Genomic DNA, 23,627 nt, shown 5'->3' with positions numbered 1-23,627 from the left:
AAATAGATATCTACTCTATGAAATGGAGGCTTTCCACTGTGAGAATGAGTAAAACAGCAGCCAGAATATTTTACTAATTTTATTACATAAAAAATAAAATGAAAAAGGGCCAGTGCAGCAGCTGCACACATTTGGTTTTGGTTTCTAAAAAGAGCGCAGTTCCCATTTAGGCTTCAAAGTGGCCGCCCTGTCAAAAAGCTCGCTGACATATTGAACCTCTTGACATTTTGATTTTTAATTTACCCTGAAATATTGCAAAGGGATCAGTTAAGTGCTGAACTTCATTTTTCTTTCAGCCTACTGCAGTCAAATGCCGTGGAGCTGTATCTTTAAAATCTTGCCCCATTTTGTGTGTAGAAGGGACATGGAAAATTGGCTTTCTGTGAGTGCAGAGGCAAGAAAGGATATAGAAAGCTTGCTGAAAAAGAACTGAAAATTGCCTGCTTCGCCGTAGCTTTGTCTCAGCGAGATGCTCCTTGTCTGCTGCAGAAATAGCAGTCGCTTCCTACTTTGTTATTGCGTGTATAAAAATTACACTGCCCATTTTAAGAAACTAATTATGAGTGTAGATTATTTTCATATCTGGTCAAATGGTGAATAATGATTCCTGCGCCATATTCTTGCAAAGCACTTTAAACTGATTTGAGTACATAAGCCTGATCTTTTAAAAAATCTTAACAAGAAGTAGCTGAAATTACCCTAAAAAAAAAAAGCGCTCAGGTGGCAGGTCATTTCCTAGCTGTAGGAGGCAAGAAGGGGAAAGGCAAGACAGCAATAAAAGCAAGGGGAGAATTTCCTGGGAAGGAGCTTGAGAGACATCCAAAGGGAAATCCCTTACAGCCTCCCAGCTCCAAGCAGGCAAATAACTAGCATTAAATTGTCCTTCAGCTCTTCAGCTCGCTTTTTTTTTTTCTTTCTTAGGAAAGAGCCTACACAGAGTGCAGTGCCCTGAATTTAGTCCCTCTTTATATTATTTGATAAATGCCTTTTCCATATTTTTTCTTTAAATTCCAGGAACCAGTTGCTAGCATCCTAAAGTCTTCTCCAATTAAACAGCTTAGTTAAAGAGCAGTCTCTGAACATTGCCTCTCTTCTGGGCAGGCAGAACACAAGGGCAAACAGCTTGGAGACAGATTTAGGCATTACCAAGGGATGAGAAAAAAAAAAAAAAAAAAAAGCAAAGCCAGGAGGGCTCAGAGCAAACCAGTGATGCCTTGTGCTGCTCCTAAAGCCACGAGAAGAACCAGGGATGGCTCAGCATGTGGCAATATCTGCGGTGCAGGACTCGGTGTGATTTACAGAAATACAAAGAAAGGGTTGTCAAATGAACCAGAGGTGTGCCGTTGTTTCTGGAAGAAGTCATTAAGCATATTAATGAAAAGGGAGCTGAACCTGCTGAAACCTAAATGAAAAGTGGTTCATTGCCAGACCACATCTGGGGAGCATGGGGTGAACCCAGAGAGAATACCGGAACAAGATGGGGACAACAAAAAGGCACCACTGAAGAAACACAGGGGTTGTCCTGGCTTCCTTTTCATTCATCTAGCTAAAGAGGAGTCCGGTTTGCAAGCAGACTGTCTTATTGAAGTTTAGGACAGATTTGTATTGATTTGAAGTCAGAGTATTGCCAAACTAAGTGAACCTGCAATAAACTAATTTTATGCCAAGTTAAGCCGCTACAAAAAAAATCTTGCAGTTGTTAAAATGAATTGGCGTTTAAACAAAGTAAGCGTAATTTGATAAAACTTCAGTGAGAAGATGAGGCTACCCATATTGTGGCCCTGCAAGAGCATTTGAAAGAGTTATTTGTATAATTCTTGCTGCACAGAAAAAAAAAACCTCTGGATTTGAATCTGTACATCAATGCCAAGTAAAAAGGGTTTTATGAAAAGATTTAAAAAAAAAATCCTGATTACAATTTGAAGGCCTAGCTCTAATTCTTTGACTAACGTAATTTTCTATTATAGTGTAATTCACTATTCAGAAAGAGTAAGGTAGCAGATAGTGTCTAAAGCCAAGACAAAACTACAAGATGGCATGTAAAATAACTGTAATTAAACAATCAAATGTAGCAATTAAACATGAATGATTCTTTATTAGGCTGAATGAGGATGCCAAACAAGACTCCACAGGTGGTGAGTTTATTCCCCCATGCTCGTTGGTGTTTTCATTAGCAGCTCTTGGCACAGCGAGGCGTGCAGATCTCCGTGTGCCTTTAAGAGCCAGCCCGCATGGAGGTACCGCTCAGACGGAGCAGGATATGCAAATATCTGGAAGGACAGGATTAAAGGATAGCGTGGTGTTTGGGAGATAAATTAAAGAAATGTACTGAGATTCAACCAAGTCAAGCCACGCTTTCTGCGGAACAGGGAAGAACGAAATGCACCACTGCGGCAGGACGACGGAAGGAGCTGGGGACCCTGCTGTTTCTCCGTGGGGCCTCGAGGTCGCCGTTAAACCCATCCAAGCAGCACAAGCCAGCAGCACGGCTCCGTGCCCGATGCACCCGTGGGCTGGGTGAGGTGGGCTCTGCCAGGCCAGGACCAGGAGCATGCAAATTCTCCTTTTGGACATCGTTTCAAAGCTGACCTCTCTGCCAGCCACCAGCTTTGGTGCCCAACGTGGCCGGTGTCCCCCTGCCACCAGGTGGACCGCCGCCAGCTCCTGCTGGAGCCACCCGCCGCCCCCAGGCTCTCTGGAGCAGGGGGTCCCCAGGGCTTTTCCCTGCTTGCAATGCTCTCACATCGCTCTCTGAAGACGAGGTCTGCCCGAGGGCAGGGGTTGGGCTCTGCCTGCAAAGCGGTGCCTGCCTTCTCAGCAGCTAACATCAACCTGCACGCAGGGGGAGGCTGGATTTGCATGCACCATCCAGGCAAGGTGCCCCAGAAATAAAACGGTTAATAGCAGGGCTGTGGGAAAGCCAGGCGAGATAATTATGCTAATGCTGCTGCTCTCCTCCAGCAGCAGAGGCAATGGCGCGCTGCGTTCAGCGCGGGGCAGCATATTTTTTAAGAGATTAACTGGGAAGAGCTCACAGGAAAGCAACAAAGGTGATAAAGGATTTGGAAAACAAGACCTGTGAGGGAAAGGCAAAGAGAGCTGGGCATGTTTAGCCTGGAGAAGAGCGGGCTGAAGGGACGCATAACTGTCTACAAGCACATTAAGGGACATTATAAAGAGGGTTGGGACCAATTCTCATTAGTCAGTGAGGACAGAACAGGAACTAATGGATCTTAACTGCAGTAGGCAAAAAATAGGTTAAACATTAGGGAAAGCATAACTCTGAGGTAGACCAGGTAATGGAACAAGAATCCTGGACAGTGGACAGTGTCAAGAGAGCTTGGACAGTGGCCACCAGCCTAAGGATGCCAGGAGAGACCAGACACCAGGCCCCGAAAATCAGTGGGGAAATCACCTGAGCAACCTGCTAACAGCCAGGCTGGAGATCGGGACTGATGCACTAAGAATCTCCTCTCTCCCAAAACACTGATGAGCAGGAAAAGATGTCCCAGAGGGAGCAGAGTACCTGGGAGGTCTGGAAAGTATTTTGGCAAGAGCTTCTCGATGATGGGGCAGAGGTTTTGGTGCAGTGGGGTGGGTAGTGATGGAGAATGTCAAGCCACTCTGTCCTTTGTCCTCTGTTCCCCACTCCTGCTAAATCAGGTTGCCCAAAGCCCCATCCAGCCTGGCCTTGAACACTTCCAGGGATGGGGCATCCACAGCTTCTCTGGGCAGCCTGTGCCAGTGCCTCACCGCTCTCTGAGCGAAGTATTTCTTCCTAATATCTAATCTCAAACTACCCTCCTTCGGTTTAAAATTTTACCTCTACTGGCAGAGATGCCCCCAGACTGCATCTGCTGTGAGAGCATCGCTGAAGCAGCTGGAGGCCTCCTGCTGCTGGCAGAGGACATGCAAAGCTCTCCTCGCCCCTCAGCCCAAGCTGAGGGCTGTGTCACCACCCTCTGCCACGGTGCGTTGTCATTTTCAGTGCCACATCTGCTTAAGGTCCTCTGCAAACAGATGTAGCTTAATTAACAGCAGCAAATGTGTCTGCCCCTGCATTTTCTGTTTCATTTGCCAGAGGAAAGGTGGAATGATTTCACCTGCACTGATTCGGAGACAGATTTCAACTTCACCTCCTAAAACCCTTTGACCTTAGCAGAAACATACGCTTTAGAAAGCAACGCAAACCACAAGAAAGGCAACTTGCACTGTTTCTACCAGTGTGCACAGGCAGTACTCCCAATTTCTGCGGTGCCTGAGGCTTGGGCTTGAGTCTCATTTTGCTGAAGATCTCCCTTCACTTGTCTGGGCTTTGGACTAAGGCACAGTGTGCCGTGGTGCTGGATGTAGCCTGGCTGGCAGCCCCCAGCCAGAGCTGCGGCTCCGCACACCAACAGGCACTGTTATTTTACCCCAAGCAATCCAATCTTGTGGCTCAACCCTACATCAGTAGAAGGCTTTAAAACCCACGAAACATGGTAACGATAAAATGTGCGTTCTTCCCTCGACCTTTCTTATTTCTGAACCTCTGTGGGTGACTAATGCCATGATTTGGAGAGTTTACATTTCCTTTTGAACAAAGTGCTGCTTATTTACTTTGGTAATGTGTGATTTAACAAACTCGCTTGCCTCCAGGAGCTGGAGTTTTGAAGAATACAAGAGATATGAGCCTATGAGGGGCTGCGAGTGTCGACTGAACTGCAGCCACGCAGAAGACAAGCTCGTTCTGCTCCCCATACTGCAATATTCACCTGTCGGGGTGCGAGACCCGAAAGTTGCTCTTTCCTTTGCGTATCTGCCAAATCTTTATTTACAAACCTGGATTCTGTGACATCCTGCCAAGCATCTAAATCAGTGCGCTCTCTCGTGCCAGTGCCGATGTTTCCGCAGAAGATGGATTAATCTTTTTTTTTTCCCCGCTGATCTGGGACTTTGGGGAGGAGGCAGATAGCAGACGAGAGGGGATTTAAGCCTTTCTCTTCACCTTTAAAAAAAAAAAAAACACACCATGCAGCATTGCTCTCCCAGGAGTAGGCCCACATTATTACTGCAGCCACAGCCACATCATCAGAGCTACAGTGCTCGGAGTTGTAGATCATCAGCCTGCTGTCACAGCCGTGATGTATGATGGAAAAAGCCATCCATCTGAAAGCGCGCAGCACAAAGGGCTGGGGCTGTAGCCATGCAGTGTGGCAGGGGCGATGTGCACAGCACCGAGCGCTCCCCGAACCAAATGGACGGATGTAAGTGTGGCAAATTGAGTCTCATTAGGAGGAGCGGGGGACGTGTTCAAAGCTGCTCACTCGCAGGTCTCCAAGATAGCAAAATGCAAGCGTGCTTGTGGATTCAGACGCGACGCCTCCGAATCCGGCTACTGCTTCTTCCACATGCACACCTCTTTCCCTTAAAGCTTACATTTGATTTTCTTTCCTGGTGTAAAACCTCAATCATATTTACACCAGCTTTAGGATCTTTACAGACAAAGACATTTAAGGCTGTGAAATCTTGGGAGAAGGTAAAATGACATGGTGGATCAATCAGCTGATGCTTCTTCCCTGCACAGCAGGGGACTCCAGCAAACCTCGTGTATTTCGTGCGGAGACTCGGCTCTGACTGAATTTTTCCTTTGGCACTATAAGAGCAGAAAGATATTAAATAAAAAAAATAAAAAAAGATTGAGCGAGAAGGAGCAAGCGTGAGCGCTTATGCATGGCTCCAGGTTTCTCAACTAAAATGAACTGTTGGTTTTCCAGGACTGAAACCATTTCATGCGCATTATTCCACTCTGCAATACTCAAAAAGAGTGGGTGCAGAGAAGGTTTACACCTAAATAAAATAAAATTAGAAAAAGGAGTAGCGTGTGTGGATCACAGAGCCGCTCATGTAGTTGCATCCCACGATGCCGATCATCCACAAACAGTTCTCCTGAGTTTTTAACATCTGTCACTGCACGACAAGCAAAACAGACGCTTTATGAAAGCAGACATTCAGGAAAGAGTTTTGTTTTTTCCCCTCTCCACACAAGAAATGCCTCGTGAAAAAAAAACCAGAACCAGGTATCCCTGTAAGGGTAAGGAGCAAGCCAAGCAGGAGCAGGTAGTTCAGTGGCTCTACCTTTTGATCAGCGGCAGGGGGATCAGTCATTTAATTTCAAATAGCTACAAAGCAATTTTCAAAATATGTACCTCACTGAAACATAACACCCTTGAAATACCACATTCTTGTTCATTAATGGTAAATTATGGCACATATATCCCGCTGTTATTGAGAATTTAAGTCTGGAGGCCTTTGACAAACACATCCTCTGCTTGTGGGGAACGTGGTAGGGCACTCTGATACTTAAAAGCGTTTTCCTCCTCACATTTCACATACTTTTCAACATCTTATTTTTATTTAGAGAAAAGATGAATTTCTATACTTTGCCACTAATGTTACTGTTTTTAAAATCTTTTCATAGGGAGCTGTCAGGAAAACATTTTAGTTTAGAACAGACATTCTTTCATTCTTTTTTCATTCATGCTTTTCTCTTAATAAATATCTGAGTCAATCACAGATTTTTGTTGCTGCTATTTTACTTAAGGAACCCAGCTGCTGTTTTTTTTTTTTCTCTCTTTGCTTGCCAAATCATCACTCGTGATATGTATGAATTTCTTCGTAACCATTAAGCGTGTTTTGCAAAGCCAACGCAGGCACCGAGCCCTTGAACTTCCCCAGGAATTTCCCTAAGAAGACGAGGGGCTTTGCCAAGCAAGGAGGGAGAAGCCCTTCCACCAATGACCCCGAGTCCCTTGGCTCCATCTGGCATGGGAGAGGTGTATGAAAGGAAACCAGTGGCCTAGGTGATTCCAGGTCTTAAATCGTTCTTCAGAGATCTTCTAGGGGATGTATCAGTGCCGTCTGAAGGAAGGAAAACATCTGCTGCAATACAAGTGGCAAACTTTGCTCTGGAGGGATCTGTACGACTGTGTGTGGCCGTGGCTCAAGAGGGCTTTTCAGTTTTTCTGCTTGAAATTCTGTCCTGTTTTGTGCTTTTTTTTTTCTTTTCTTTTTTTTTTTTTCTTAAGCTACTTTATTTGGTGCCAACTCCTGAAAAGAAAACTGTGGGAGAAAAGTGCTCAATGAAAGAATTATGTTTAGCTTAAATAGCCAGACCAGCAGTTTACAAAGCCGACAAAGGCACAGGTTGCACTCTCCAAGACACTCGACCAACTATGGGCGGAGCTGTCTTATTTAATTCAGGAACTGAATTTTTGGCTTGAAAACTTCCCCTGTGGATCACTATCCAAGTATGGGATGTGTCTAGCGAAGCCTGAGGGGATGGTTCCCTTTGTGACAGCTGATGGAGAGGAGAGGACAGAACTGCCCAAGTAATTTTGGCCTGCCAAATTGCGATGGAGAACCGATACGCTGCCACCCTGACCTCCAACGCACCCTCATCCCAGCCCCCTGGCCCTACACAAGATGTCCCCACCCCCTGGGACTGTTTAACCCGTCCATCAGTGAGCAGGTGTTGTCCTCATGTGCAGATGCTTGGGAACAACTAATAATTGGGAAGAGATGTCCAGGGTAGGTTGCCATCTTCGACAACAGCATGGGAAGAGCAGGTAACCGACTGATATACATGTGTATTTATCAGCAAAGGAACGAAAAGGAAGAGAAGCATCCCTCAAAAGATGAAAACTATCTCAGGAGCCAGAGTTAGAGTCTCGTGAGGCAAAGGGGTGTCACATCTCATCATTTTATTGTCGCTGCGCTGTGCAACATCCTTCTAAAGCAAAAACATACAAATGCAATTTACCATGCAAGCATTAGAAAGAAAAGATAAAGCAGAAAGAAGTATTTAAAAAGGAGAATAGTTTATAAAAATATATCAGAGCCCCTTTAAACCTTTAGCATTAAATAGACCTATATATAATTAAGAATCCAATGTAAGTCTTGCTAAATTATCTAGGAGGTGAACTTCCTATTTACACTGCATCCTCAGTAATGTGATTTATGTTGCTTAAATGATGCCCACCTCCACCCTATTTGAGTGTTGTGATTTTAAGGCTCGAGCAGCTATAATTAAAGAGCATTTTCAGAGTGAGCATAGCACTGTGCAGTGTAATGTGACATCCAGAATACATCAGCATCACTTTACACAGGAGTTCTGATTATTTTTACTTCAGCCCTGTCATTCATCCCCAATGAAGCTCATCTGCCTCAAACCATGGTGTCACACCTATTTCATGCCATTTCCCCCCTCTTTATAAACCTCTATCAATTTAATCATGTGTTTTCTATGCTTAGTTCTTAAGGCAAAGATTTACTTTTATTTTTAAACTAATGATTTTACTAGCCTAGTGCCTAATACAAACAGTCCCAAAATAGGGCAGCTAATCAACGTGAATGTGAGACACGAGCACCAGACAATACCATCCATTCACATAGCAATGTATGTCTGTAACAGGAAGAGAGACTTTTTTTTTTTTCTTTTTTTTACATAGGATGCCAGCAGGAACTGAGACTGCTCTTTGATTCAGCGATAATGAGTGAACATTGCACCAACGACATTTACATTTTGCCAGTGGTATGAAAAAACACAAGACTATTCTTCTGAGTTCAGATTTAGGCCCCCAAACGCACGCTGATTTCCTGAAGTTGGAGCACTCCAAGGCTGCTATTGATGTGAACGAACATCTTGGCAATTTAGCAAAAGATGACATCAGACATGAAAGGTAAATGCAGGGCGGGTGATTACCTGTAAATGTTCCTCCTGGAGGATCTTCTTCTCAGAAGCACATTAACCCATCTTCCTCATCTCTTTCCCCTGCTGCAGGTGAAATCAAATTTTCATAAGTTTCTGCCATATCTGCTTCATCGGGAAGCTCGGGAAATATATTAGGAGCACGGCTGCAGGCTCTGTGTGGAGGCACTGTGCTGCCACGTACCGTGTCAAACTATTATCTAGGCTTCCTGCTGACTGGCGCTGCTGGAGAAAGCTGAACTTTGGCTTTTGGGGAGGCAGCTAGAAGCAATTTGGTCCGAGCATCGCATCTCTGGCAGGAAGGAGGCTGCGGTTTTCATCTCACGCAGACCTCTGAGGCCACCGACAGGGGCTGTGGCGGTTCAGGCAGGGGCTGTGGAGCACCAGCAGCCCCACAGGGCTGGAAGTCACCTGGAGACCTTGGTCTCCTTCCCTACTGGGAAGCAACAAAAAGGGCAAACGTCACATGTTGATGTCCACTGCCCGGGTGGGCATAGGGACCTGGCTGGTGTTAGGGCTATAAAAAATGTGTGCACACATGTATAGCACCACTATATATATATATATATATATATATACATATACACACACATATATATGTGTGTGTGTGTATATATGTGTGTGTGTGTGTTTATATATATATGTGTGTGTGTTTACATATATATATATATATGTATATGTGGTCCTGACACACCAGGTTAAAGCTGAAACAAGGAAATAACAAGATCTAGTTCTCTTTATTGGCCATTTTGGTATCATGGATGGTACTGCTACTCCTGATTTTCCTGATAGCACTTCTGGTCTAAACCAGAAACACTGCGTGGTTTACCAAGGCCTAAGGAGAAATTCCTTGGGCATCTCAATGATTGTGTGCCTTATCCCAATAACAAACCTTATCATTTTCTTTCTTTGTATTTGTGTCACACCAACCCCAAGTTCCACATTTTTTATGACACAAGACAGGCCATCTCTGAATGGAAGAGTTAGTATCTTAAAGATGGGAGCCCAACCATCCTGCATCAGGTGCAGCTGCTGGTAGCATGTTATCACTGCGCAACACTCCTTTCTGGCAGCATAGGCCCTGCATTACTCCTGGGTGCTTTCAGATGCTGCTAGCAGAGCTGTTCATCAGCATCTCTCGTACTAAAACTAGGTCTTTTGCTCATGGACTGCCTTCAACAGTCTAACACAGACTTGCCCAGCATCTTGTTAACTACATTGCTGTTATCCAAGCTATTACAAGCAGACAGTCCATTTGAGCTTGTCTTCCCCTGCCCAGAGGACGGGGAGGAGGTGGCTCTATTTGTATTGTAGTCATTAACAGGGAAGAACCTGAGCTACCAGCATCAACAGTTTCCCAGTGTTGAATTAGGAGAAATGGCTGTCCACTTTTTTCATCCATAAAGGATGCACTTAAGCGATTTTTGGTACATTTTCCTTCTGTTTTGGTAAGAAAAAATAGTGTTCTCATTCTCCCATTAGAAACTATTATATAGCAGCTAATACATTTACGGCCAGTAAAAGCAAGCACATCAGTTAACATTTTGCTGGCCAAGTCTGCCACTGCAGAAACAACAAATTATTTTTAAAATTCAGGGACGAAAATGAAGCCCTCTTTCAGTTCCTAACACTTTGCTGACACCGGCAATGCAAAGATCCTCCAAAGTTGTACAGTGTTTTCCTTCGGTGGCACCAGTTTGTTTGCCATCGAGGAGCTCTGCCTCCTTGCCCAAGGGGTGCAGGCTGGAGAAGCGCTCTGCAACGTGCCCTTTTGGTGAGACAGCACTGGTATCACATTCAAAGACCGTCTCCAAATCCTGTGTGGGTACCAACCTAATTTTCTTTCCCTCCCCCCCAGCCTGCAGCTCTTTATATCATTCGTTCCCTGCTTCCCTTTTGTTAATTTATTATACAAGGGCAGCAGCACACAGCAGATTAAAATCATGAAAGCAAGGCTCATTAGGATTCTGTGTCCTTTGAGTGGTACGTAAAAAAATTCCGTGTGAAATGTCATGAAAGTAGATTTTGAAGTTTTGACAGATGTGAGAAAAGGAGAAATGTTTGCCATTTGTCTTAATGACACTTTAGTACGTTTGGAGAGCCAAGAGAAAAAAAAAAAAAAGAAAAAAAAAAAGCCACCCAGCAACAATTCTGGAGGTATGTGAGCTGCTTCCAAAAGCGATGCTGGGGTTGAGAGCACGCCTACGGGATATCAGGGAGCCTGTTCCTTTGCACCAACTGCAAAAAGGATCAGCAAACAGGGTGAAGTAAGGGAATATCATAACCTTCCATGCCTTGTGCTTTGGCTAAGCTGGCTAGTATGCCCCTCCCCACGAGACTGCAGCAATTAGTACTCCTCGAATGCATCCAGCAGCACAAACAGAAACAGGCAAATATTTTAGGAGTGTAAGAGAAAGCATTTGCATGCAATTACTAACCCAGCTGAGACAATTCTTTTCAGTGTTGTATCTGGACAAAACAGTCTTTGGGTAAAATCCAGTTCTGCTGCACTCAGACACTAAGTTGCTGTCACCCTGAAATTGTCCGATAGCGTTTTAAGTTTTGTTCGTGTGCTGCACAGGATAAAGCAGGGGTCATGGACACACCAAATTCTTCTGACTCCTGAGCCCGGCAGCTGGCTCTCCCAGGTTCAGGATGGTGCGATGGGAAAACAAACCCAGAAAAAGTGTTTGGTGGATAACTGGTGCCTCTGACCTGGGGCCCGTGAGTGCCAACAGAGGTACAACAGGGTTCAGTGTGCATCTGAGACAAAAAATCCCCCCCAGTCTTTCAAAAGAATCTGAATTTTGAAATCAAGTCATGGCATTACAGCCAGGAGAGGGGGACAATTAATGCCAGCATCTACCCCAGTACAGAGAAGTCCAAGTGGAAAACAATATGGTTTCAAAGAGGGGAAGCAGCACCCTGGAGGAGGAGTGGGTTGCAGGGGGGGAAATAGGACTTGTTTTTCCACATGCTGAAAGTTTTTTGTAACCTCAGTTTTGTGATTCAGGGTTTACTGAGTCAAAATTTCTAGGCGTAAACAATGCAATGGCACAGCAGTGTGCTGATTTGAGTTAGAAATGGGAAATGCGCAATGCCTTATTGCGAGGAACTCGTTCTGTGTGAGCTATTCATGGCAAGGAATCGATTTGTCGGATTTAGCCCCTTTTCCTGCTCGTGCATTGTCCTGAAAGAGATCACAATTTCCATGAATATGTCCACCGCTCCAAATTATCTGACAAGCCATGCAAACATATTCCAGGCTGAATTGCTGGGGAGCTGCTTGCCGTGATTGCTGCTCAGAGCAGCTGATATTGAAAGCAGAGCCGTTGCTCCGCGGGCACGTAGCTCACCTGGATTGTCAGCTCCCCCTTTGCCTCAGCACGGCTTGTTCATGCCAGCAGCCAATTGCTAGGACTTTCCCTTCCATCCTTCGTTTGCCTCCAGCTGCTCAGCTTTCAAGACCATCATTTCCAGAGTCAGAATTTCGTGGCTGCTCACCGCAAAACCCTGTCTGTGGTCAGGGCCACCGGGCCAGCCCGGCTGACTGCCTAGCAATGTGACTCCGGAATAATAATAAATAATAAAAATAATTAAAAAAAACAGCTCCTTTGTGCTTTTGTTTTGCTACAGAGAGAGCACTGCACAGAGATGACGTGAAGTTTGCATAATTAATGCTGCATCGAATCTCTTGCTATGGGAAACGAGGAAAAGCCACTCGAGGTGTGGGCAAGGGCTGCCCTCCTTGCTCCTTCTCTCGAAGCCAGCTTGCCCAGGTCTGCCCAAAATCTTCCACACCACAGCCACCGAGCATGAGGACAACTGCTGGCGGGAGTGAGCCTGCACCAGGCCCCACAGCAATATCACTTCCATCATCTGTGGAGTCGGTAAGAATTCCTACCCAGGCTTGCGCCGGGTGCGTTTTTATTTGCAGCTGTGCGAGCTGTGGTTCATTATTCAGAAAGGAAAGAGGCTGCACGTAAAGCCAGCACAGCAAAGCACCAAGAACAGGGCAGGCTCTCCATTGAAGGCAGACACAGGTAAAATGCAGCTACCACATAGAGAAATTGAGAAGCCATCATGTGTATAAACTTCTCTTCCAGTATTTTTTACTAATTTCCCTGCAGATCCCACACCAATGTTTTCGATTTAGGTAAATAAAAGTGATCCAAACATCTAGATTTTTTTTAATCTCCTCAGCACTTCAATCTAATTCATTAATTTATCACATACCAATTAGCTGTTATTATGCAAGTCCTTGCTTGGCAGATCAGCAATTCCAGGCCCTTGTGAGAGGTGAGCCTTTTACAGAAGTTCTGTATCTGCTAATCCATCTTGCACCATGCTACCATTACAGGTTGCTTTTGCCTCCCATATTTCCCTTGTTTTAGCGAAAACCATGTCACCGGGAAGCATGTTCATTCACAGCCCACAGCGGTATCTAGGCCTACAGCAGCCTTTTGCAGCAGAAAAATGTTTGTGGGTTTGGTTCTGTTTTGTTTTTTTCCTTAGCATTACTGCAAGAAAAATATATGGCCACAAAACCAGAATGAATAGGAAGGCCCCCATACGATGTGAATGATGCCGAATTCTGTCCTTCTGTGGGTGCAGCGATGTGAAAAATAGAAAACCTGCACCGCCTGACCCCAAGGGTCCCCTTTAAATCTGCGGATCCAAACACAAATAAGACGTGCCAAAAAATGCAAGTACGAGCTCTTTGGAATGGAAGAGAGAAAAAAAAACATCAACAATACATTTTTAATTTTCTATTGCTGATACTTTGTTATTTAAAATAAAACCATGAGCTGGAGTGTGGAAAACAAAGAGTGGGCGTGCTGGATGCGAGCATCTCCCTGCCCCAGTGCAGGACGGGGGGACACGAAGCCAGGTAGCCAAAGGAGCACGGACCAGAAGATGCTCACTGGGTACCACTTTGGGAAAGCCAGCATCCCGCTCTGGCTGGCAGTCCGGGCACAGCGATCCCGTCTTCCTGTGGACCGAGCTGCTCCCCACATAATCCTGGGTCTTCTCCCAGCGGGCTGCGGATGGAAGAAGTGGCGTTTGGTGCATTTCACGGTTTAATCAGGCTCTGCCTCCAAATATTAATGGCATAAATAGAGTTATGGACTATGAAGCACTTCAAGAGGTCATCCAGCCCGTTTCCTTGATTTAAGGCTGCATTAGTCGCAGTATATCACTCCTGCCAAAGAGAGATGCAATCTGCTCTTAGAGATCCTCAGCAATCGAGATTTGACAGCCTCCACAGGCTGTTGCCTCACCGTCATTATCATTACAAAGTCACTCCTTGATGCCTAACTCGATTCTTCCTTGCGGCGATTGAAGACCACAGCTCCTTTCCTTGCCACCAGCGATGGAGGAGATTACTCCCAGCTTCCTTGCAGTGGCCTTTCATGCTTGTGAAGATTTGCACATCTCCTCCATCCTCAGCTCTGTAGGTTAAACACAAACTCAGTCCTTTCCTGGTGGCAAACCTCTTCCTCATCTCACTCCGTACAGGTACGTGCAGGCGAACAAAATCAATGCGGGCACAGAAATTGGGGAGAAAGCTTGTGGCTGAGCGCAACCACCCAAGAGAAACTCTAATGTGCTACCTGGCATTTACACAGCAAGTTGTGCAACTATTTACCAAGCGCTCAGCACACACAGTTTTTAACCATGGCAACCTCTGTATCACGCAGCCCGCATGCATAGACAGCTGTGCCAAATAAACAGGCAACAGACTTGAAATAGCAGCACACTACCGTCTTAATTGTTAGCCCATTGATCTTGTATCAGGTGTAAATAGAAACCTCAGCCAGCACTTCTGGAGGAAAGAAAGATGAATCTTAATCAGTCCTGATAAAAAAAGGGCACCGTACGCAGATTGTGCAATGAAAGGTATTGCAAAAGTTGCTTCTTTGCTGAAAAAGCATACCTCAGTTATCTAGAAAATATATATATCAGCCCAAATGTGCAGAAAAAAAAAAAAAAGATGTGACTGATGTGGCAGCCACCTGCTGTTACAGCCTGCTTTTGCTGCTGTACTTGTTGTGCATATGTCCCAACATTAATGATAATTATAACATGCAAATATCGCTTTAATACCCAGGCCCTCATTTCTGGGGAGGTGACCCCTAGATCCGCACGTGGTTTCCGACCCAACGCTGTCAACATCTGCAGGCTGGTGACTTGGCCAGGTGCTGCCGAACGCGGCGCTTGCACTCACGCTCGGTGGCAGGGCAGCTGCTCGCAGACACCAGCCCAGCACCGTAACGCCACCATCCATGTCCAGGCCTGGCTATGGAGACAAGCGGAGGCATCAGCAGCCCACTGCTCACGGGAGCATCGCCTGCATCCCTCGGTTCACCACCCAGGCTTTTGTTACAGCTGCCTGCCTTCGGACCCAACCCACAGATGCTCACCTTTTCCTCTCTGGACATGCTGCTGGTGACTCTGCCCGTAGCAATACCAGCCCCTCTGGTCCCAAGGGCATCTTGGTGATGCCATCTGAGCATGGAGCAGTTTTAAGGATGGTTTCTGAGCTTGCGCTATTCCCTTGTTAAGAAAACAAGCAGCATTTTCTGCGTTGTGGACCGTGGTTAGAGCAGGTGGCACCTGTGGCCTGGTGACCAGAGGCAGCTCTCCAGTGGCAAAGCCACTCCTCGGGATGCAGTAACGTAGCAGGAGGGGCATCAAAGAGAAGGTGGGAGGCAAGGTTGTCTTCCCAAAAGACAGTTTGATCAGAGGTGATTTTGTGAGAGCAGTATGAGCAGGGATCAGCAGATTCATGCTGCTGGCTCAGAATTCATCACGAGAACAAACTTAAAATTTGTGGGCTCTGAAAACCATGAGAGCTGTAGATTTTTCATAATTAAGAAAACTTTGTGTAAAAGTGCACACGGGCTCAACAGGCACACTTGACATCACTGGGAAGACATGTGGGCTGTGCACACGATACATACTTGCAATATGCCAAACAACCTTCAACACAAACCCAGCAGATTTTGCCCCAAAGCGAGCTCTCACTGCACAACAGTCTGGCAGGGCGCAGGGTGGCTTTCCCCACAGCTCCGCCTGAGTGCCACGAGATGCCAGAGCAGTGAAATGGAGGCAGACAGCCCTGAGGTCACCAGCCTCCTGCCCCCACAGATGGGGAGACGGGGCAGGGGGACACAACGTGTCCTGCAGGGCAGCGTAAACCAGAGCATGACCGATGTCAGGCACAAAGCTGTGTGAATGTGGAAGGTGAGGCCTGGTCTCTGTCCCGAAGGAAAGGCGATGCCACCGGGACCAAGGGATGCTGCGTTGTTCCCTCCTGATCCCTCACCACATGCCCAAGCCCATCAGCTCCCTTTGGTTCCTGGGGGAATTGAGACGGGCTGCCAGCGAGATGAAGCCCGCTGTGGAGCCACACCAAAACGCCATGGACGAGCAGGCCCTCACAGCAGCACCATGGCCATCTGCAGTGCTTTGGCCTCTTCCAGCCCCAGGGACAGGCAAGTTGTCTGCGCCTTCACACCATTACCCTTCTTTCAGCCAGTTTTTGGGGCCTTATGACATTTTACCACCTGCTTCAACCTTCCTCACGCCACCTTTCCTCCCCGCCAACAGACAGAGTGCTCCCAGTTTTAATTGTTTAAGAGTTATTTTAAAACACCCAGCACAATAATTCCCTTTGAACAGCAGGGCCACGTGGGCTCACGCCTGAGAGGCTGAACAGCAGCTGCTGCAGAAAATAACCTATTCATTAGGCTTCCAAGGACAGACGGTCAAATTACTCAATACAAATAATTTATCTGACAATTTTCTCTTTGCGGGTCATCTGCACGCGGGCCGCTTCTCACCGCCACTAAACTATTATACCTTTTTTTTTTTTTCTTCATAAAAATACGTTAAAAGTTGGGCTGGCTCCCACCCACTGCCAGGCTGCCCCATGCCACTGACAGGCCCCAGGCACTCTGCGGGCAGCACAGTAGAGGTGGGCATGCAGGAGCTGGCCCAGGAGGTGTGAATTTATTGTCTTTTGCTCCCCACTAATATATTTTCTGGGGGTGGAGAGAAAAAAACGAAGCCCTTGGCAGTGTAAATGGATCCCAAATGTAAAGGTGACCGGGTTCTTTCCTCAGGCTGAGACAGACAAACAGATATAGAAAAACTGGTATCTGTTGGCTGTTTAGCAAGTTTACATTCCATTTTCTCTTGTCATGCTGACACAAATTATTTGCTCTTGTGTCTGGATTGCTATTTGCCAAGGGTGTAGTGACTACCCTCAGCCTTTCTTATTTGATTAACTGTCTAAAAGCCGCAGCTGTTTGGAGGCGGTCGGAAAGCTCCCCATCGGGCGTCCCAGATCCTGCAGAGAGCAGCAATTTGTTTTTTTCCATGCACGGCTGGGATCCACTCATCCTCCACGCCACGCCATGTCGCTCAGCATCACCGGTACGAGGCGTGGGTCTCACCCCCATGAGCTGCGTAGCGAACCAGCAGGGCTCCGTGACGCCATGGGACCCCCAGCACAGGTGGTGCGAAGTCCTGCGCCTCAGCCAGATTTAAAAAAAAAAAAGAAAAAGAAAAAAAACACAATTTCCCTGCCTGTGACAGAGCCTGCGTGTCAGCCTGGGGTGCGATGACTGATGGCACAGCTGCTCCTGAGCCGCCGCCGGAGATCTCTAATTTAATTAATGGCTTTTGGCACGTGTGTAACATCGGTCCCATGGCGCCCAGCCTCTGGCTCTGCTTCTCTCCGTGCAATGCAGAAGTGGAAGCGCTCGGACCTGGATTTTCCCCTTGGCTGGCAGCAAGGGGAGACCTGAAATGGTTAATGGTGCCTGCTCAGCCCAGGTCTTGGAAAAAAAAATAATAACAAAGTTTCTCCTAAGCTTTTCTGAAATCTGGAGAACTCAGGAGAACCTGGCAAAAATATTTTCTCAGTTGCGATGCACTGGAGGTTGGTTTTCTTTTCTATCATGGTGCCTTTGATCCTTGTCAGAAGTATGAGATGTAGTGCCAGGCTACAGAGCAAGACAACAACTTAGAGAAAATTTAGCTAAAATGTCCCGCCTCCACTCCAAAAAGTCCATCCAGATTTAGAGACCGTCTGCACCCAGATCTCCTATGCCTCAGCCATGACTACAGAGAATGGCCAAAATACCAAATAAATTAGAACTAGTCTGGGGGAAAAGCTGCCTTGGGAGGGCTGCGTGAATGGGGCAGGTAATTCAGTGCCCTCACCCAGTGACATCTCTCCTCCAGGCCAGGAGTTCCTGGTCCAAGCCAGAGCCAGGGACAGAGGCACTTGTATAGTGAAAATAAAAAGAACAAGGCCAAAGAGAGGAAAAAAAAAGAAAACTCAGAGAACTCTGTGCAGCTCCCAGAATGGTCCCCAGATGAATGGATTTGGGATAAAGGGTAAGCATTTTATTTTCCTCAGCATGCCCTGCAGCATTTGTCCATCATTTTCTTTGAGATGCGCCAGGCTTGCTCAGCTCCAATACTTACTGGCAAAAATACTCCTCTGTCATGTTTTCCTGGAATATTTCACATATTTCACTGCAGTCAGGCATTTATGAGGAGTATTTGCTTCTGCTCCCCAACTTGTTCATCTTTGGACCAGGTTTTAAAAATAGCAAGATTCTTTTTTTTTTTTTTTAATCCTTCCCTTGCTGTTTCCTTTTCATTACCCAGGTACAGCTAGAGAGAAAGCAATCCTCCTTTGTCTTGGACTTTCAGCTGGACCAAAGCCTTCTGCTTGAGAAGAGCCGTGCTGCTCCCCCAGAGGCCAGGCTGCACCGCCGTTACGCCTTGCTGCCTCGCCTCCCTGCACGAGGGAAAGCCCCAGCGACACCGCGCCCCGAGCGCCGAGACAGCAGGTAATGATTCGCGGATGTGCAATGAAATTTCAGAAATGCGCACTGACTTTTTAGAGATATGCCAACCGGCAAATAAAAATAAAATGAAATAAAATGAAATCTAACATAAAATAATTAAAAAAAAAAAAAGAAGGTTCTGGTGAGGCCGCACCTTGAGCACTGTGTTCAGCTTTGGGCCCCTCACTACAAGAAGGGCTTCGAGGCCCTGGAGCGTGCCCAGAGAAGGGCTACGAAGCTGGTGAAGGGCCTGGGACACAAGTCCTGTGAGGAGCGGCTGAGGGAGCTGGGGTTGTTGTGTCTGGAGAAGAGGAGGCTCAGGGGAGACCTCATTGCTCTCTACAACTGCCTGAAAGGAAGGTGTGGGGAGCCGGGGGTCGGCCTCTTCTCACAGGTAACTAGTGATAGGACTAGAGGGAATGGCCTCAAGTTGCACCAGGGGAGGTTCAGGTTAGAAATGAGGAGCCATTTCTTCTCAGAAAGAGCAGTCAGGCATTGGGACGGGTTGCCCAGGGAGGTGGTGGGGTCACCGTCCCTGGGGGTGTTCAAGGAAAAGTTGGACCTGGTGCTTAGGGACATGGTTTAATGGGTGACATTGGTAGTAGGGTGACAGTTGGACCAGATGATCTTGGAGGTCTTTTCCATCCTTAATGATTCTGTGATTCTATGAAAATAAACCATACTTCACCAGTATTGAAACCTTGAAGCCCTCAATGCTACCAGCTCTGAACTGCACTCTCTACTGCAGCACAGTAACTTTCCCAACCCCTTTTTTCATAATTTACCACCAAAATGTGACTGGATTTTTGACCCAAAAGATGGTTTGCTTTTTATTAGTCTGTTGTTAGCCTTCTAGAAATCCACTGCCTACAGCCCATGAATGTTTCATGTATAAAGTTTTTATAGGTTTTCTTAATTGAAAAGTCTTATAGAAAGATAGCTTCGGCTTTATAGTGACCTGGCCAGAGTACATGAGATAGCCATATACGGAGATACCCACCATGAAGACACCATGAAGATACCACCTCCCACCACCATTTTGTGCTTATACGAAGACAAGGTGATGGCGATGCCAACGGAGCTAGGCACAGGAGCCAAGCTGTAGGTGTAAATCCATAAGCAAGTCGATAGAAACGTGCATAGACTGCCTGTGCTTGGAGTCACGTTTTTCATTTTCCTATAGATGTAGGTATTTATGGCTGTGCTGTATGCTGCACGCCCCAAGATTTGATATCAAATGGATATGCAAGTTGAAATAGCCCCACAGCATCTCGAGTGTGCATGCAGAAATGTGTGCATGTTATGTAAATACATGAGAGAATATGTATATGTGTGTATATATATATATACACACACATAAGGGAAATTAACACATTTCATATTTGCATCAGACCCCTTTTTTAACATGTCCTACAAGTAATTTTAGAGGGTAAATCCATATGCAAGTGTGTGTATTGACCCAATTTATGTACACAGGGCTGCCGGAGCAGCCAGCATGCACACAGGCATTGTATAGGTTACAGGCTGCACAAAGAAATAAATGCTGGGGGCTGGATGGTGGTGGTGAGACACAGGAGGGGCAAAGAGACCCTGTGGGTTCCCTTTGTTAAAGGAGGTAGGGGGGGGAGTGTGTTGTGGCTTCTCCAAGGCTGCAGGAGAATTGTTTTCGGACAAAATATCTAGAAAGTTTCTTGCGTGGCTCTCAAATGGTCTTTCAGGAAAAAAAAAAAAGAGTATTATTTACTTTGTTCTAGAAATATTTTAAGAATTTAAAAGTAATCCCTGCTTTATAGATACAGTATACTTATTCCTTTTACATACATATGCTGTAAAAGCAAAAATATTTTATATCTTATTCAAATCTATAAAGTATCATTACAGAAAATTGTTACTTTTATTACTCAACCTGAACTTTTATGAATGCCTACTCCATTAGATTTATACACTGACTTCTTAGAGTTAGAAATGACACTATAAAGCAGAGGAATGGCTGGGATATTTATTTGAAAGGCTGTATTACAAATTACTTTCCGATAACAACTCTTTTTCTGCTCGGCTCATTATGTCATTGCTCCCCAGCCTTTCTCCTCATGCGAGGCACGAAGTGGCAGCTGCCAGAGGCGCCTGGGTGACCTGAGGGATCCTTAGAGACCCTCAGAGAGCTGGCAGTGGTGTCCCCAGCAGACACGTGCCACCCCACATAGGGTGTCCTGCTCTGGGCTGGTCCTTTACTTATGCCCTTCAGACATGTACACTCATGTAGACCTCCCACACGTCTGTCTGGGGTATCGCAGGCAAGGAAATGTACGTACAGCACACAAAGGCACATCCACCACGTCCCAAAACCTCTGCCCTCTGCACGTGCTTCACTAAAAGCTGCATCTGTGCTGCGGGACCTATGGGATTTCCATTCCAGAGCATGGAAAAGAGCATTCCTGCCATGTTTCTTCCCAAACGTTGTGGGGCTCCACGTGTTCAGGTGCCCTCCCACCTGCTTGTGCAAGTCCTGGCCGTGCCTAAGGTCACAAAAGCAGGCACGTGTGGTCCCAGCACCCGGATCCCGCTCCAGGAGCCGCCCTAATTCACTCCGACACACGAGCAAGCGCAAAACAACATCAATGAGCACCTGGGTGAAAGCAGGAGGGTCTCCTTGTGTGCCCGGTCACGGTCCTCAAAAGATAAAAGCGTTTGTTGTGTATTTTTGGGTAATGGTTGAAAACGTTTCCCACTGAGATAGAAAAAAAATAATAAAAGTACTGCGGGCTATAGAGCTCCCAGCCTACAGCTTCAGGCAGCCCATTCCACTGCCTATCACTTTTATATATGCATATATATAAAGTGTGATAGCCTGTCACTTTCTACAAATAAAGCTTTTACAGCGGCCACCAGTAGCGACCACTACATTTTAGTGCACAGAAACAGTTTCCGTGAGGGCGCCGCCTGGACTTTGCCTTCTCACAGTTTCCCCGATCATTGTGCTTTGGGATGATGATGGGATGTGCTTGATCTCTACCTACGGGGCTGAGGGGAGTGCTCTCTTTAAAGCGAGTTTATTCTCTTTCCATACATGAATGAAAGAGGCTTCTTTATTTGTAAGAAATATTTCACGTTCTCACAGACAGCTATGGTGTTTGGCTGGGTTGGTTTTCTTTGTACTTGGAAACAAAAGTGGATTTGATTTGGTAGGGATGCAACAAGTATACTTTGCATGCTGAGGGTAAAAGGAGTTACTGTATCCTCATCTGTTCTCAAGCAGCTGTAGCGTGCCATACCATGTTCAAGGAGGAGATAGAGAGATACCAAATGAATATAAGCTAAGAGAGCCTACAGCAAAGGGTCTGCAAGACCTCCTGGTGAGGCGTTACCGGTCTGTCCTCCCCATTCTCTTGTTTAACAGCAACAGGACTAACAAAGGGTTTTGTTAACAGATGTGGGGGTGCTCATCCCACATGCCTTAGGTGCACAGGTGGAGCCCCCTCCTGCAAGCTCTGGGCACGTTTTTGGGGTGCAGCTGGCTGTACCCACCGTGGCAAACCAGCCACGTGGCCAAGGTGAGGTGGCTTTTCCTCCTAAACACGTTACCGAGCATTTGAGGTGGATACTGATGAAATGTCCTGTGAATGAATAGCACTGATGTGACAATAAATGCCCCAAAAGCAGGCTAATAATAATAATAATGAAACCTCTAGAAAAAGTTATCATTCCGTTCTCCTCCCCGCCCAGGACTGCAGGTTTCAGCACATCTATTTCCTTCCCTTTATCTCCTGGCTGACACTATGCAGCGCTGCAGCTGCTACTGCAGAGGACAGCTACCCTTAAGGTTGTTTGCTGGCTCGGGTCTGGCTTCACTCCCTCCTTGCTGTCTGGAGTTTGCCATTCTTGTCACAGCTGCAGCAAAAGCATGTGGGTTTTGGAGACCTTCTGCGAGCTGATGGAGTTGCGCATCCTTGCAAAATCAGATTTATTTCTAGGTAGGAAGGGCACTGTGTATGCCGGCGTAGAGTATGAGCCTACTGCATGCTCATAACCTACTTACTACTGCTTATCTATTAATGAATAAGGCCTCAGGAAGTCAGGTTTAAAACAAAAAACAAAATTGATAGCTAGAAGAAATTAAAAAGAAAGGGACTTTTCAAAAGCACTTAGCATCAATTCCTAATGAGCACATTGATTTCCAACAGTATTGCCAGTGAAATGCTTCCAGTATATGAAATAAGTCGTAAAGACAGCCATCCAACACTAAATCATTAGCACCTCGTACCTCAGTCTTTAGGCCAAGGCTGGAGAATGTGGCTAAGTACTTGGAGGACCTTCTCCTTTAGAGCTCATCTCAAGGCATTTTGCGTTTTCACAATTTGCTCATTATTTGCCAGCTAAGGCTAGAAATGTTTAGGCTCCTAAAAGTTTGTAGACACTTTGGGGAAATCTTGGTGCTAAAAGAAAGTTGCACGGAAAGGCTGGCCCTCGTATATGGCAAAAGGGAGGAGGACGAAAGATAAAATTCCCAACAACAGCAAGCAGAAAACAAAGCAAGTAGTGAAATAATTTTAAAAGGTCACTGGTGTAGGAAGCAAACATGAAAGGGAAAAAAAAAAATCTAAATAAATGTAAATCCATTCAGTCTGGCCTCCTACAAGGCATCAGATATTTTCAGGCAGTGTAGTGCTGGCTGCTCTGTACACCTGGGCTGCGGACTGGCTGCGAGCGGGTGTAATTGAGGGGGATTTGCAATCTGACTCACGGTGACACATCTGAGACGTGTCAAGAGCACACAGGGAACGGAGAGCACGGCTCATGGCGCTGGCTGGTGCCTGCCGTGAGGCTCTGACGATGCACAGGTGCCAGGGTGAGCGGCGACGCGCTGACCTCCAGCTCGCGCGCCCTGCTTTCGTGGCGTGGTGCCAAGGTGCAACCTTGGGTGAGGGGGCGCGGTGTCAAGTGGGTGGGTTTGTGTTTTCGAAGTACCACCTTGATTTTATATACTGCACCTGCGTCCCCGCCACCTGCAT

General features: G+C 46.3%; 1 protein-coding gene and 1 long non-coding RNA gene across 17 annotated transcripts in view; one reads left to right on the top strand and one right to left on the bottom strand.

Moving 5' to 3' along the window:
• Positions 1-23,627, top strand: part of LOC310899314 — a 284,820-nt gene that overhangs the window by 237,361 nt on the left and 23,832 nt on the right. For 6 of the 16 annotated variants that reach the window (XR_014584174.1, XR_014584175.1, XR_014584176.1 and 3 more), the window contains 3 exons: positions 8,490-8,720; positions 12,386-12,639; positions 18,437-18,942. This is a non-coding gene — a long non-coding RNA (uncharacterized lncRNA). Of the gene's footprint in view, positions 1-8,489; positions 8,721-12,385; positions 12,640-18,436; positions 18,945-23,627 lie in introns of those variants that run through there. The other 10 variants (XR_014584180.1, XR_014584181.1, XR_014584182.1 and 7 more) reach the window with 7 other exon arrangements.
• Positions 8,714-23,627, bottom strand: part of CXXC4 (CXXC finger protein 4) — a 94,824-nt gene continuing 79,910 nt past the window's right edge. Inside the window, exon 5 of the transcript XR_014584160.1 lies at positions 8,714-9,185. The gene's annotated coding sequence lies outside the window, so the exon portion shown is untranslated. The remainder of the gene's footprint in view (positions 9,186-23,627) is intronic.

The sequence above is a fragment of the Anser anser genome, assembly GCF_964211835.1.
Source record: "Anser anser genome assembly, chromosome: 4".
NCBI lineage: Eukaryota > Metazoa > Chordata > Aves > Anseriformes > Anatidae > Anser > Anser anser.
Note: the sequence above shows the minus strand (reverse complement) of the source record. Positions and strands in the feature narration are given on the sequence as shown.